Source organism: Cibotium barometz, chromosome 21 (genome assembly GCF_041138505.1).
Source record: "Cibotium barometz isolate CiBa-2024 chromosome 21, ASM4113850v1, whole genome shotgun sequence".
In the NCBI taxonomy this organism is placed as follows: Eukaryota; Viridiplantae; Streptophyta; class Polypodiopsida; order Cyatheales; family Cibotiaceae; genus Cibotium; species Cibotium barometz.
The window spans coordinates 36334623-36348981 of NC_141066.1; positions in this window are offsets into that span (position 1 = coordinate 36334623).

Genomic DNA, 14359 nt, shown 5'->3' on the forward strand with positions numbered 1-14359 from the left:
ATGGCTGTAGCTAATGGCTGGGAAATGCATCAGATGGATGTCAAGAATGCATTTTTGAATGGAGATCTACAAGAGGAAGTGTACATGGCACAGCCAGAAGGGTATGTACACCCTAGATATCCCACTCATGTATGCAGGTTGAAAAAGGCATTGTATGGTCTGAAGCAAGCACCTCGTGCTTGGAGTGATAAGATGAGCAGATATCTTATCTCACTTGGTTTTCAGATTTCTACAGCAGATTCTTCACTCTATGTGAAGAAGACACATCATGGGATTGTTTTACTAGTCATCTATGTGGATGACTTGATTATCACAGGTGATTATGGTGCAGATGTGATGCATGTCAAGAAAGCTTTGAGTGGGCAATTTGACATGAAAGATCTTGGTGAGTTGAGATACTTCCTTGGAATTGAAGTGGTGAAAGATCATGCAGGTACTTGGTTAGTACAGTGCCAATATGCATTGGATATGTTGGCAAAGTATGGCATGACAGGGTGTAAGCCTATGAGTACACCATTGGAGCAAAATGTGAAGTTGCGGGCTGATTATGGCGAGGAATTGGATGATCCTTCTATGTACAGGAAGATGGTTGGTAGTCTCATATATATGACTATCACACGCCCGGATTTGAGTTATGATGTGGGGCTAGTCAGCTAGTTTATGCAGAGCCCCAGGAAACCACATTTGGATGCAGTGAGACGCATCATGAGATATGTGAAGACCACAGCACATTATGGTTTATTTTATGAGAGTGGTAAAAGCTTGGACATACATGGCTACACAGATGCTGATTGGGCAGGTAGCGCATATGACAGGAGGTCTACTAGTGGATATGCTTTTACACTTGGAAGTGCTGTGGTGAGTTGGAGTAGCAAAAAGCAACCTACAGTTGCTTTATCCAGTACTACAGAGGCTGATTGGGCAGGTAGCCCATATGACAGGAGGTCTACTAGTGGATATGCTTTTACACTTGGAAGTGCTGTGGTGAGTTGGAGTAGCAAAAAGCAACCTACAGTTGCTTTATCTAGTACAGAGGCTGAGTACAGAGGTGCAGCCATTGCTACTTGTGAGGCTATATGGTTAAAGAGTCTCTTGACAGATTTATGTGAGCCTATTGATGGCAAAGTTGTCATTCATTGTGACAACATGAGCAGTATACAGTTGGCAAAGAATCCAGTGTTTCATGCGAGGACCAAACACATAGAGGTCCATTATCACTTTGTCAGAGAAAAGGTGCTGGATGGTACAGTTGATCTTCACTATGTGAAGACTGATGAGCAGGTGGCAGACATCTTTACGAAGCCACTTAGCAGGGAGAAGTTTGAGTACTTCCGGACTATGTTGGGAGTACATGGGATGAGCTTGAGGGGGAGTGTTGAGAGTCTTGATATCCCAAGCTCATCTACATCTTCATCGACAGTACATCATGAGCTTGAGAGGGGCTGTTGAGATTCAAGCTCGATGTCAGTGTGAGCTAGCTATGCTATGTGTTGGCAGATTAGGTAGGAACATGTGTGAGACATAAATGACCGCGTGTCCAGCTAGTCATAGTGTGTGGACATTAGCTAGGGTTAGTAGAGTGTGGACATAACTCATTGTGTGTTGTGTGGATTATGGATTAGTGCATTATGCTTTGTGTGAGAGTGGACATGGCTTCCCTCTATGGTTAGGGTTTACAATATACATTAGGGTTTGCTCTTGTGTGTGTGTCTCCTCTCTCTCTACCGTTCTTTCAACACATATGACCCCAAAGTGTCTTCTCCCTTAGTACCCACTTCATGCACTTCTTTATCTTCATTACCTTGTTGCTCTGATACTAGGAAAGCCACATCTACCTCTTCTTCACTAGAAGCAGTAGTCGATGAATCCATCTCCGATTCAGAAGTACTGGTGGTAGTTTCCTCTTCACTCGAATCCTGTGGCCTCTCCCACACATCATTAAAAGATCTCCTACTATGCATCTCAAAAGATTTTTTATTACCCCGCTTATTATGCAAAGAAATGGTCCCATACCTTCAGTCTTGTACTGCACCCACCACTCGCAACCAAGGTCGTCCAAGAATAATTGGAAAAGCACCAAGACCCGCAGGCATCACATGAAAATCTACAGTAGCTTTGACATTAAAAGCTTTAATTTCCAATTCCTTTACCATACCAAGACATTTTACCTTTTGTGATGATTAGCCATCCTGATTCGAAAACCAGAAACCCCAGACACCCTCAAGCCTGACTGCTCCACACATGATGGGGTAATCACACAGATTTGATCTCCTCCATCTATATAGGCCTGACCAAGGTTCCTACCTTTACTCCACACCTCCACAATAGGGCAAATATCTGGAAGCTCTTCTAAAGATAGTACTTTGACTGATCTCTTCTCTGACTCCTTTTCCATTGGATTCACAAGTCCCTTCCATTGCCTTCTGCACCATCTCCACCAACTGCCCAAAGGTGATGTTGGCCTTCCTATTCACCATATCAGATTTCAAGTCATAGCTGGTTTGCCTATCCCCCACCTGGAACCTTCTACGAGGCTTCCATTTCCTTTTGGATTTCACATCTTCTCCTTCCTGCTGCTTCCCCTTCTTACGGCTGGGTCCAGCTACTCCCTTTCCTTCTCTTTCATCCGCCGTTGTGCGCTTGCCAACGGGCATCACATCCCCTTCTTCTCTCACCTGAACATTACAACATTCACGACCTTTTCCTTCCCCTTCTCCTTAGCTGTGATTCCACTGGGGCCTGCTTGATCCCTGATATCAATACTATAGTCATTTGACCTGTCAGGTAACTGTGAAGGTAGTGGGTACATATCACCACCCATTCGCTGAGGCTTATCACAATCTGTACTTAGATGACCCAGCTCACCACAATTCCAGCATGTAGGGATGAAACGACGGCCCCTACCGCGACCACGTCCATACCCTGCTTGTCCATCTCCCCCTTCATGATTATTGCCTCTACCTCTACCACATCCACCACCTGTACTTCCCATTAAATTTAAGCTCAAATTCTTCATAATATCAACCATCTGTTTCATATCCTGTCGCAATCCCTCATCAGAACCTACAAGAACCATAGGTACTCCTTGACTGGCTTGTGGTACCATCTGCATAGCCTGGGCTTCAGCAGTGGGCTTCATCCTCTCAAAATCACTGCATTCATGGGTGTAGCCTCCACTCTACAAATCTTGGGCTGTGCTACAATTGGAATCATCCCCAGCTGATTCATCCGTTGCAACATCCAATCCTTTGATTTGGCAATTTCCACCGCATCCTCATAAGACTTGGGCTTCTTTAATTCCACCTTCCAGCGCGAATAATCCTCTTAAGCCCGGCTACAAACTTATTTTTCTTCATCATGTCAGGAGGTACCTGGTCTTCCCCTAAAGCCCTGCATAAAGTCTCCCACAGCAAAGAGAATTTCTTCACATAATCATCAATTGATTCAAACTCACCCTGTGTCAGAGCTTGCACCTCATGCCAAACCTTGTCGGGGTCTTCTACCTTCTTGAACCTATTGCTAAGTGCTGTCTTTAATCCATTCTCAGTCATATCAATACGTGGAACATCAACCCTCAATGACTCCTCATAAGCTCTGTACCACGTCCTTGCATCCCCTTTCAAGCAGATGCTCAGTAACCGCAACACCTGTACCGACTCATTGATGTGGTTGCTTATGCACGCAACTTCCATTCTTTCAAGGAAATCTGCCACATCTTCATTAGGACTACCATAAAACTCTGGATAAGACATCATTTTAACCCCCAAACTTCACCTCAAAACCCAAGAAAAACACCTTCCTTGAAACCTCAACTCCTAGGGCATACACCCTTGTAAACTGAAGGTAATACCAGAGCTATCCTCAGTGGGGGCACCAAAAAGATGTGAGGCAGAAACAAGGAAACAAACACAGGGCCTTTATAGCCTTTCGGCTCATAAACTTTGAATATAACAACAAAATGGGGGCACCAGAGATGATATCATACACATCTCACCACATCTCTCTCTTATCCCACATGCAAACCAAAGAAAAAACAGCTTCAAGCGGCTCACACATCTCATTATCAAGGCCTTTTATCTGTCAACAAGGCTAGGCCACTCACATATCATCAACACAAAACCCTATTAGTCCATTTACAAGGGGTCATCCATCACACATAGCTTTTTATCAATTTACAAGCTTCAACCCACTCTTCCTTGCACAGTAAACAACTCACACACACTGCTGCCCAAAGATTTTTCTTGGTCACACACCAGAGGCCTTGAAACAAGCGGCTACCACCCCCCTTTCTCTGCAGCTATACTACCCGCCAGCCCCCTTTGCTCTTCCTGAAGAACCCGCCTTTTCTATCCGCTCTGCACTCTCCCTTCTGTGTCTCTGCTGCTTGCCAGAGGGCGACTCCTCTTTGTATGCCTACCACCCTGCTTTCCCTTAGGCTTCAACGGTGGCCTACCAACCATCCTGCGCACACCAGAGAAAAAAACCCGACCACCTGTGGCCTCACCTTGCGCCAGTCAGCTGCGCACCTTTATAGTTCCTTACAAGCTGCTCTGCGCCAGCCACTCGCCTTGCATATGCCTTCTGTCACACTAGCCTGTCCCGCTGCTCTAGTCACACGACCACCAAGGCTTCCACGTCGGCGTCTCCAGTCGCCCACCTTCACGTTGTCGCTAGCTTTGTTGCTTTTGACCCAGCAGCCCTGCGCATCCTCTTCACAAAACCAGCCATCTATCAGCAGCACCACTCAGAACTACAAGGCGGCTGTTTCTCTCGAACGCCTCAGCCTCTGCAGTATCACCAGCCCACCACCACTTACGTCCTCTCACAGTGTTGGCTCTCTCACGATCACACCAGCAGAGGCCTCATGGTCGACGCCTGTAGCTAGCCTTCTCTGCGCATCCAGCCCTGTAGCTCTTCGCACCAGCCACGCAGCTCCCTCTGGCCTGCCGAATCACCAGCCACGCATAGCACACCTACAAGGCGGCCTCCCTCTCTCGTCTGCGCCCCTGGCTCCAAAGGCGGCTCCGTGCATTCAAAAGGCGTGTCTCTCTCTCTTTCCCCGTTGGCTCACTGTCAGCTTTTTTCCTCTCCTGATCAGCCTTGCACTCCACACAGAGAACCTCCTCGTTAGCTCTTTTTTTTCCAAGAATCCTCTGTCCAAGTGGCAACCACCCTCCGGCTCCTTTCGCCAACCTTCTTGAAGGTCGTGCTGTGGCGAGACAAGGTGGCAGCCAAAGGAAGCGCCAGCTGGTTCCTTTGTTGCTCGCCACTTGGTGGTGTTTTTTATTATATATATATATATGTATATATACTTTTTGAAGGTGGTTCCCATGCCATACTTCAATGCCTATCAAGGCCTTCATCAAGATCTTTTTAAATCCCGGAATCCACACAAATACCACGTCTCATCACCATGGCTATCATGAAAAGATGCACGGGAAGAGAGCTTGAGCTCTTGCAAGCACACACACACACTCACAAAACCCTAATAGAGAACACACAAGGTGAGAGGCTGAAATCTTCTTCTTCTCTACTCAACACTCAACACACCATATACAAGAATAAGAGTACACACAATATGAAAGGTACTCAACCAATACATACACGGGTTCTCTATAGTGTGAACCCGACTAAATGAGCTGGCGCTATAACTATGCCAGTCTCTAGAATGGCTGTCACACAGCCTGTCATCCCACTGGCCGCATATCACCCAAGATCTCACCAACCATGCCAGTGGTGTAAGTGTGGGGCCTATCCCCCACGCGGGTCATCAGTGGCCACCGCCTCACTAGACGAGCTCGATATCTCAACACTCCCCCTCGAGCTCAACTCCATCTCATGTACACCAAGCGAAGCCCTGAATCTGCGGAGCTTCTCTGTACCCAGTGCTTTGGTGAAGATGTCAGCTACCTGATCCTCTGTGCTGACATAAACAAGGTCAAGGACTCCTGCCAAGACCTTCTCTCTGACGAAGTGGTAGTGGACCTCTATGTGCTTCGTACGAGCATGAAAGACTGGGTTCCTGGCCAACTGTATACTGCTAATGTTGTCACAGAAAATGACAACTTGTCTATCCACTGATAGACCCAAATCTGCAACAAGTAGCTTTCTCAACCAAGCTACCTCACATGCTGCCATAGCAGCTCCTCTGTACTCGGCCTCTGTACTCGATAGAGCAACCGTAGGCTGCTTCTTGCTACTCCAAGTCACAGCAGCACTCCCCAAAGAAAACATGAATCCACTGGTAGATCTTCTATCTGAGATACTACCAGCCCAATCAGCATCTATGTACCCATGTACACATATCTCTGTCCCAGTCTCATAGAATAGTCCACAATGTAAAGTAGACTTCACATACCTCAGTATGCGTCTCACTGCATCCAAATGCGGTTTTTGTGGAACCTGCATAAACTAACTCACCAACCCAACAGCATAGCTCAAATCTGGTTTGGTGATCGTCATGTAGATCAAACTTCCTACTATGCGTCTGTACATAGTAGGGTCCTCCAAGATCTCTCCTGAATCTGCACTGAACTTGCCATTCTGATCCAATGGCACAGAAATAGGCTTACAGCCTGTCATACCATACTTGGACAACATGTCCAAGCCATACTGTCTCTGCAGTAATCCAATACCATGTGGTGACCTAATCACCTCAATGCCCAAGAAATATCTGAGCTCCCCCAGATCCTTCATCTCGAACTTCTATCTAAGCAAGATCTTTACATCAAAGATCTCTGTATCATGGTCCCCCGTAATGATCAAGTCATCTACATAGATGACAACAAGCACAACCCCTCTATCACCATGTCTCACATACAATGAGAAATCTGCATCATGGTCCCCCGTAATGATCAAGTCATCTACATAGATGACAACAAGCACAACCCCTCTATCACCATGTCTCACATACAATGAGAAATCTGCATTGGCTACATGAAAGCCAATAGTGACAAGATATTCAGAAATCTTGTCAGACCATGCTCTTGGTGCTTGCTTTAAGCCATACAAGGCTTTCTTCAACTTGCAAACATGCTCGGGGTGACCCACATCCTCATAACCAGGTGGCTGCAACATATACACCTCTTCTTGCAAATCCCCATGCAAGAATGCATTCTTTACATCCATCTGATGTAAAGACCATTGCTTTGACGCAGCCACTACTATCACAACTCTCACCGTTGCCATCTTGGCAACTGGGCTGAAAGTTTCCTCATAATCAATCCCATATGTCTGCGCATATCCTTTGGCTACCAATCTAGCCTTGTACCTGTTTATGCTTCCATCACTGTTATGTTTAACTTTGTACACCCACTTGCATCCAATGGCTTTCTTGCCTTCAGGCAATTGCACTAAATCCCAAGTTTCATTTCCATATAGTGCATCCATCTCCTCATCCATAGCTTTCTCCCAACACACATTTCCAATAGCCTCATCAATGCATGTGGGCTCTACAACCTGCACAACCTTTGCCATATATGCATAGTGATGTGCCACATAACCATCATATGTAAATCTCTGCACAGGGTTCTTCACTCTCCCTGATCTTCGTAGCTTTTCATTCATGGCTTCCATAGCCTTCTTTACACCAGGTGTTCTCATGGCCGGGATCCCAAGCTCCTCATCAAGGCTCATATCTGAGAGCCACTAGACTCTCCATCAACATGAGAATGCCCTGCAGAAATGTCAGGCATACCAAGGGGCTCAACCACTTTCTCTTTTCCTTTACGTGATGTACTAATCACATTTGCAGGGCGGTTGGTATTATGACATAGCCTGCCACTCCATGCTCTATCAATAGACCCACTAGATGAGGACTCTCCTGGTCCACTCAGAGACTGTGATTGCTGACCTGCATTCTGTGCAACCACACTTCCACTCACATCAGCCCCAATAGCTTCTTTTCCTTTACGTGATGTACTAATCACATTTGCAGGGCGGCTGGTACCAAGAAAGTTCGTTTGGTCACTCGCTCAGAATCCTCCATGAAATATTCATCCTTTAAAGCAAGCTTGAACTCCTCCCAATTTCTGCCACCATGTGCTGTCTGCAATCCTCTTATGCGCTCTCTTATTTCAGGAACACATACCAGCTCGAAACTTCAAACCATATCCTCCTCAGTCACCCTGTTTAGCTCCATCTCCTTTATATAATTGCGCAGGTACTTCGTGATGTCCTTCCCATCAAATTGATCCACCTTTTTCACAATTGATTGTAATGCTTTGGTCGTGGAAATTTGTCCTCTCTCAGCAGCTTGTTGCTGTTGCATGTACATGATGGTAAACATCTGAAACATCTGCATAACCCCAGGGTCAAAATGAACCCCCTGACCCTCAGAATTCTCAGCCATAGCTTCCCTGTATATTTCACCACACTCTCACCCCAGCAATTTTACGTCGGATTCACCAAAAAGATGTCGTGATGTGTGCGGTATAGCCAGGAAAGTACGAGAATTCTAGCTGTGAGAGTAGGTACCAAACCTAACAAGGAAACTCACATACAAAATTTCCCAAGAAGCATAGGACAAGTCCATTTTTTTATGACATATACATGTGTCAATTCATCTCAATACATCCTTGAATTCGTGTACCAAATGCTTGTCCCTTTCCAAGCATAGATTCACTCGCTTCTTTTTCCAAAACCTTTCAGCTAATCACATGTAGGCATAACATAACCTTTAAGTATTTCCAACATACATGTGACCCTTTTCATTCCATACATCCACTGTCACCATTCCCAACATCTCATAATGTTCTTTATCACCTGAAAATCTGGCTTAAAATTCCAACAACTCACAAACACAAGATGATATATGGCATAATTATAACATATTCACATGATTTTTAAAAAAAATCCATGGCCTGCATTATAGATCCACTAAGATAGAAACAAAATCAATTTTTACTAGTCCTTGCTGTATTTCTGATACTTTGATTCCATGTCTCTTGATGCAATATCCTCACATCTCTTCATATCAAGCCACTTTTTATTTACAAAACCTTTAAAGGTTTATTGACACCACGAATTTTCAAACGTGGTAGGTAGGATAGTAAAATGAAATTTTATCAAATTTTCACTTATCTGAAGGCGGGGGAAGCGGATTTCATACTATTTTCTTTTGTAAAATTATATTCCATGCTTCGCTGCAGACGGCGCACAGCTGGCGCATAGCTGAATTTGTGATTTTGAAGAAAGCATATCAATGGGAAGTAATAACTTTGCTCTTTAATTCAAGCCCCTACATGCCATTGACAGTCGTCGCTGATAGCATGAAATCAAGCTCTCTGGTCGAACATGCTTCTGTCCCTGGTTTTTTTTCTGCAGATCCCTCTCTGATAAGCGCCGCTTGCAATTCTCTGGTTTTTCTCCTCTTTCCCGCGAGGAAATCGGCTCCCCACACCACCTTTTGTAGCTAAAAATACGTTTTTCCCATTTTGAATTTTCTCACTGCGCCTACCATTCCACGCATATAATTTTCAAGTGATAACAATTAAAAAAAAATTAACCTTCTTCACACCATAACCTTGCTAAGGTTTCCCACACCACATCAAAGAAAGCATCATTTGGCATCCTTATTACACATATGACCTTGCCATCTGAAGCATATGATCATGACCACGACCATTATGTACCATAAAAGTTTTCTGTCTTAGTGTTAATATCAACTCAACTATGATAGGCACAGCTTATGAGCAATTCACCATCTCATGGAATCAATAAAGCAGTCAAACCCACAAGCATAATCCAGTCCTATCAAGGCACAAGGTGTTTGCTATCTCCAAAATTCTCCATAAGCATAAAAAACTCCACAATTCACACCACACTGTCAGAGGCTTTGAGACCTAGCTCAGCCTCAGCTCATCTCATTGAACCTCATTTACAATATGAACATATGTACTCAGGCATCATATAATGACTCATCATGGCACTTAACCCATGCATCTAGATTTGTATTTGATGGCGTCACATGCATGGTTTCACACCATAGACGTGCCATGGCACGACAACGTGTAGCAGGGTTATAACACCTGTATCCCTTTTGCTCAAGGGAGTATCCAATAAACACACATTTTTCAGCTTTTGGATCCAGCTTAGTTCTCAGCTCATCTGGCACATGCACATATGCAATGCATCCAAAGACTTTCAGATGAGACAAATCTGGTTTTCTGCCAGTAAACCTCTCCTCTGGATTTACATCATGTATGGCTGCAGTTGGAGTCCTGTTCATGATGTATACTGCTGTAGAAACAGCCTCAGCCCAATAGCAATGCGGCATATTCTTCTCTTCCATCAATGCTCGCGCAATCTCAGCAATGTGCCTGTTTTTCCGCTCAGCAACTCCATTTTGCTGCGGAGTGTATCTGCATGTATACTGTCACCGAATACCATTCTTCTTCAAATATTCAGAGAACTCATTGGAGAAGTACTCTCCCCCTCCATCTGACCTTAGGCACTTTACATATTTCCCTGTTTGCTTTTCAACCAAAACTCTGAAATTCTGAAAGTGAGTGAACACCTCACTCTTCTCCTTCATGAAATATACCCACACTTTCCTTGTGTGGTCATCAATGAAAGTCACATAATACCTGCAGCCTCCCATAGATATGGTCTTCGTAGGACCCCATACATCTGAATGCACAACATCTAGTGCATTTCTGCTTACATATCTGTTACGTGGAAACACATGCTTTGTTTGCTTCCCAAATTGGCATGCTTCACAGATTTTATGCATACCTTCCACTTTAAATTTTGGCAGCCCTGTCACAATTCCTTTTGTCTGCATAGACTTCAATCTCCGCACATTCACATGTCCAATTCTTTTATGCCATATGTCTGTGTTTGCAACAATTCCTGAACCATTTGCAAACATCGCAACACTCATCTCAGGCATGTCTACATCCAACGTAAACATTCTGCCCACTCTGTTGCCTTTTGCAACCAACCTGCACTTGTCTTTGAAGTCTTCAACATAACAACCATCAGGGTTAAACCGAACCTGCAAACCCTGCTCAATCATCTGGCCAACTGAAACCAGATTCTTTGTTATGTTCGGTACATGAAGTACATCTGCAAGGTACTTCACTTTGCCATCCTGCATAGACAATGGCACATCTCCAATGTGGGAAATTGGATGAGTAGTGTCATCCCCTGTTTCCACAAAACCTTGTCTTTCTGGGTTTTTCATCTCCTTGAACCACTCCCCATGACTCGTCATGTGGTTTGAAGCGCCTGAATCCACATACCATACATTATCTTTTTGTGCTGCATCAACATTTTCAGACATGGCATTCACAACATGCTGCATAACAAACAACCTTTCATTATCCTCATTATTTCTGCTTGAGAATGCATAGTTGTTTTGCTGCACTTTCCCATTTTGCATGTCAGCCTGCTTCTTATAACATTCTGATTGCACATGTCTAGGCTTACCACAATAATAGCATTCACGTGCATCATTATATTGCCTTTGCCAATTTCCATGGCCTCTTTGACTCCCCCTGCCTCTGAATTTGCCTCTTCCACCTGCGTGTTGTTGTTGTTGTTGTTGATTCTGGGACTGTTGTTGCTGCTGCTGCTGCTGCTGTGCTGGCCATAATTCTGATTACCTGTTCGGCCACCTCCTTGACCGCGTCCACGGCCTCCTCTACCTCGTCCTCTTCCTGAACTCGTGTAGAAGGCCTGTTGCTCTGAACTGTTTTTGCTTTGTGAAGACTGTTGGTCTTCACCCAAGCTCTTCTCTTCGATAATCAGCATAGACACCAAATCTGTAAAGTTGGGAATGTTTTCCCGAGTCTAAATGGACATCTTGAACGCCTTGTATTGTGGCCCGAGACCACGTAGACAGACTTCCACCTTGTCATCATCATCTACTGACACACCAATAGATGCAAGGGATTCCACAATACCCTTTATCTTCAGCGCATAGTCATTCACACAGACATGCTCTTTTTCTCCACAGTATGAAGTTCATTCTTCAACTGTATCTTACGTGCCTTGGTATTTGTTTCATAGAGCTTTACCAAGGTGTCCCATGCCTCCTTAGGGGACTTGGCATCCTGAATGTGCCCAATCATGGTGTCCTGTATACTAATGGAGAGCCAATACATAACCTTCCTGGCTCCTTGGTTCCAGTCTTTAAACTCTTTCACATCTGCAGCAGTCGGCCGGTATCTCTGGTGCCTCTTCATGCTCACCTTCTATGTAGTCCCAATAGCCTTTTCCCATCAGGAAATTTGTCAACCTGAACCTCCAAGCATGGAAGTTATTCTTATCCAGCTTCTCAGCCACAATCTGTGTTATGCCATCATTAGACATCTTGCCAAACACACAATTTTACCAGAAACTGCACTCTAGTTTTTCCTGCACAAATGCTATATTTTTTGCAGCAGTACTGTAGTACTCTCAAATGTCACAACCAGTGACTTCAATGTGCATACATACACCCAATGGCAACTGTAGACCTCTTTGCAGCACCCACAGTGTCTGCACAGTCAATATGTCTTCCTGCAATTCTTGAAACAGAGTTCTGCAGAGAATCGATGACTTACCCGCAATGCTCGAAATCGCCTGCTTTTTGAAAAACGGAGGTCCAGACGCGCCAGAAACCCGTTTTCGGCCCAAAAATTTCAGTCCAAAGGACTCTATAGTTGCCCTATAGCTTTACTCCCGCGAAGAAAGCTCCTCAATCAGAGACCGTTTGCCGGTGCCTCCCGACAAGGGTGTAATCACCAACACAATAGGGAAGAGTAGTTGAAGCTCTTACCCTCGTACCGCTTCCTGTGGTTCTCTTGCTTGCAGCTCAGCCCTTAGCATGAACCAGGCTCTGATACCATGAAAAGATGCAAGGGGGAAGAGAGCTTGAGCTCTTGCAAGCACACACACACACTCACAAAACCCTAGTAGAGAACACACAAGGTGAGAGGCTGAAGTCTTCTTCTTCTCTACTCAACACTCAACACACCATATACAAGAATAAGAGTACACACAATATGAAAGGTACTCAACCAATACATACACGGGTTCTCTATAGTGTGAACGCGACTAAATGAGCTGGCGCTATAACTATGCCAGTCTCTAGAATGGCTGTCACACAGCCTGTCATCCCACTGGCCGCATATCACCCAAGATCTCACAACCATGCCAGTAGTGTAAGTGTGGGGCCTATCCCCCAGGCGGGTCATCAGTGGCCACCGCCTCACTAGACGAGCTCGATATCTCAACATATCATGCCCAGACCCCCAGCGATGTGGAGACATACGGCCATTCCAAATCTGCACAGTACATCCAGACTCAAGCACAAAGAGCAAATTATATTTAGCTGGTGTCCCTTGTATATTTCAACATTTACAGTCTAGATTGGGTCTCTCTCCACGTAAACCAGCATATGTACATCTATTTCCACCAGAGGCTCATCAAAACCCTATCATTGACACCCTCATGCTCTTCCACCTCTTATTTGCACACATCCAAAACACCCTCTTGATAAATAAAAAGCTCATATAATAAAAACTTCAAGTCTCAAACAGCTGCTTCAAAGAAAAATGCATGTACTAACTCACTGCAAGCCATTTCTGTACATTTGCCAGGGCATTCAGGGCAAGTTTTATTGCATACCATGCATTCCATATGTACACGGACTCAAAACACCTTTACAGAGTTTTGCCTGACACCATCTCTTTGGTATTAGTAGTCTCTGTCCATATGTACACGGACTCAAAACACCTTTACAGAGTTTTGCCTGACACCATCTCTTTGGTATTAGTAGTCTCTGTCCATAACAAGGTTGACCAATGGCCATTTGATGATGCTTCCAACTGCTTGAGACATTGTTCTTGTATCCATTGTGGCAAATGGAATGAGAAATGTGTCATCAAAGCTTTGTTGAACATGTATTGCTGCACATGTCTCACCAATGAATTGAAAACCACATGTTTGAGATGCATCAATGGAATGAATAACCCCGAGTGCCTTCCTTGCAGAACCATCAATGAGAAACATTGAAGAACCTTGTTTTAGACCCTGCAATCCCTGAGAAAATCAAAATCTCAATAAGAAAGATTGAAGCGATGTTTTTGCAGTAGTACACAAAACTATAAATGTAATTCAATCTTAACATGAGTTCAGGCTCCAGCCAAAGTTTGAATCTCACCTATCAATGCTAGTTCGCTAGGAGACTAGGCTCCATCTAAAGCTTGAGCCTTTGCCTGCATATGCTAGTAGGAGGCTCCATGAGCCTCACCATCATATGTTAGTTTGCTAGGAGGCTCCAATTAAAGTTATCATCCTCACTTGCATCATATATTAGTTTGCATATGTTAGCAGAAGGGTAGGCTCCTCTAACAAAAGTTTAAGCTTCACC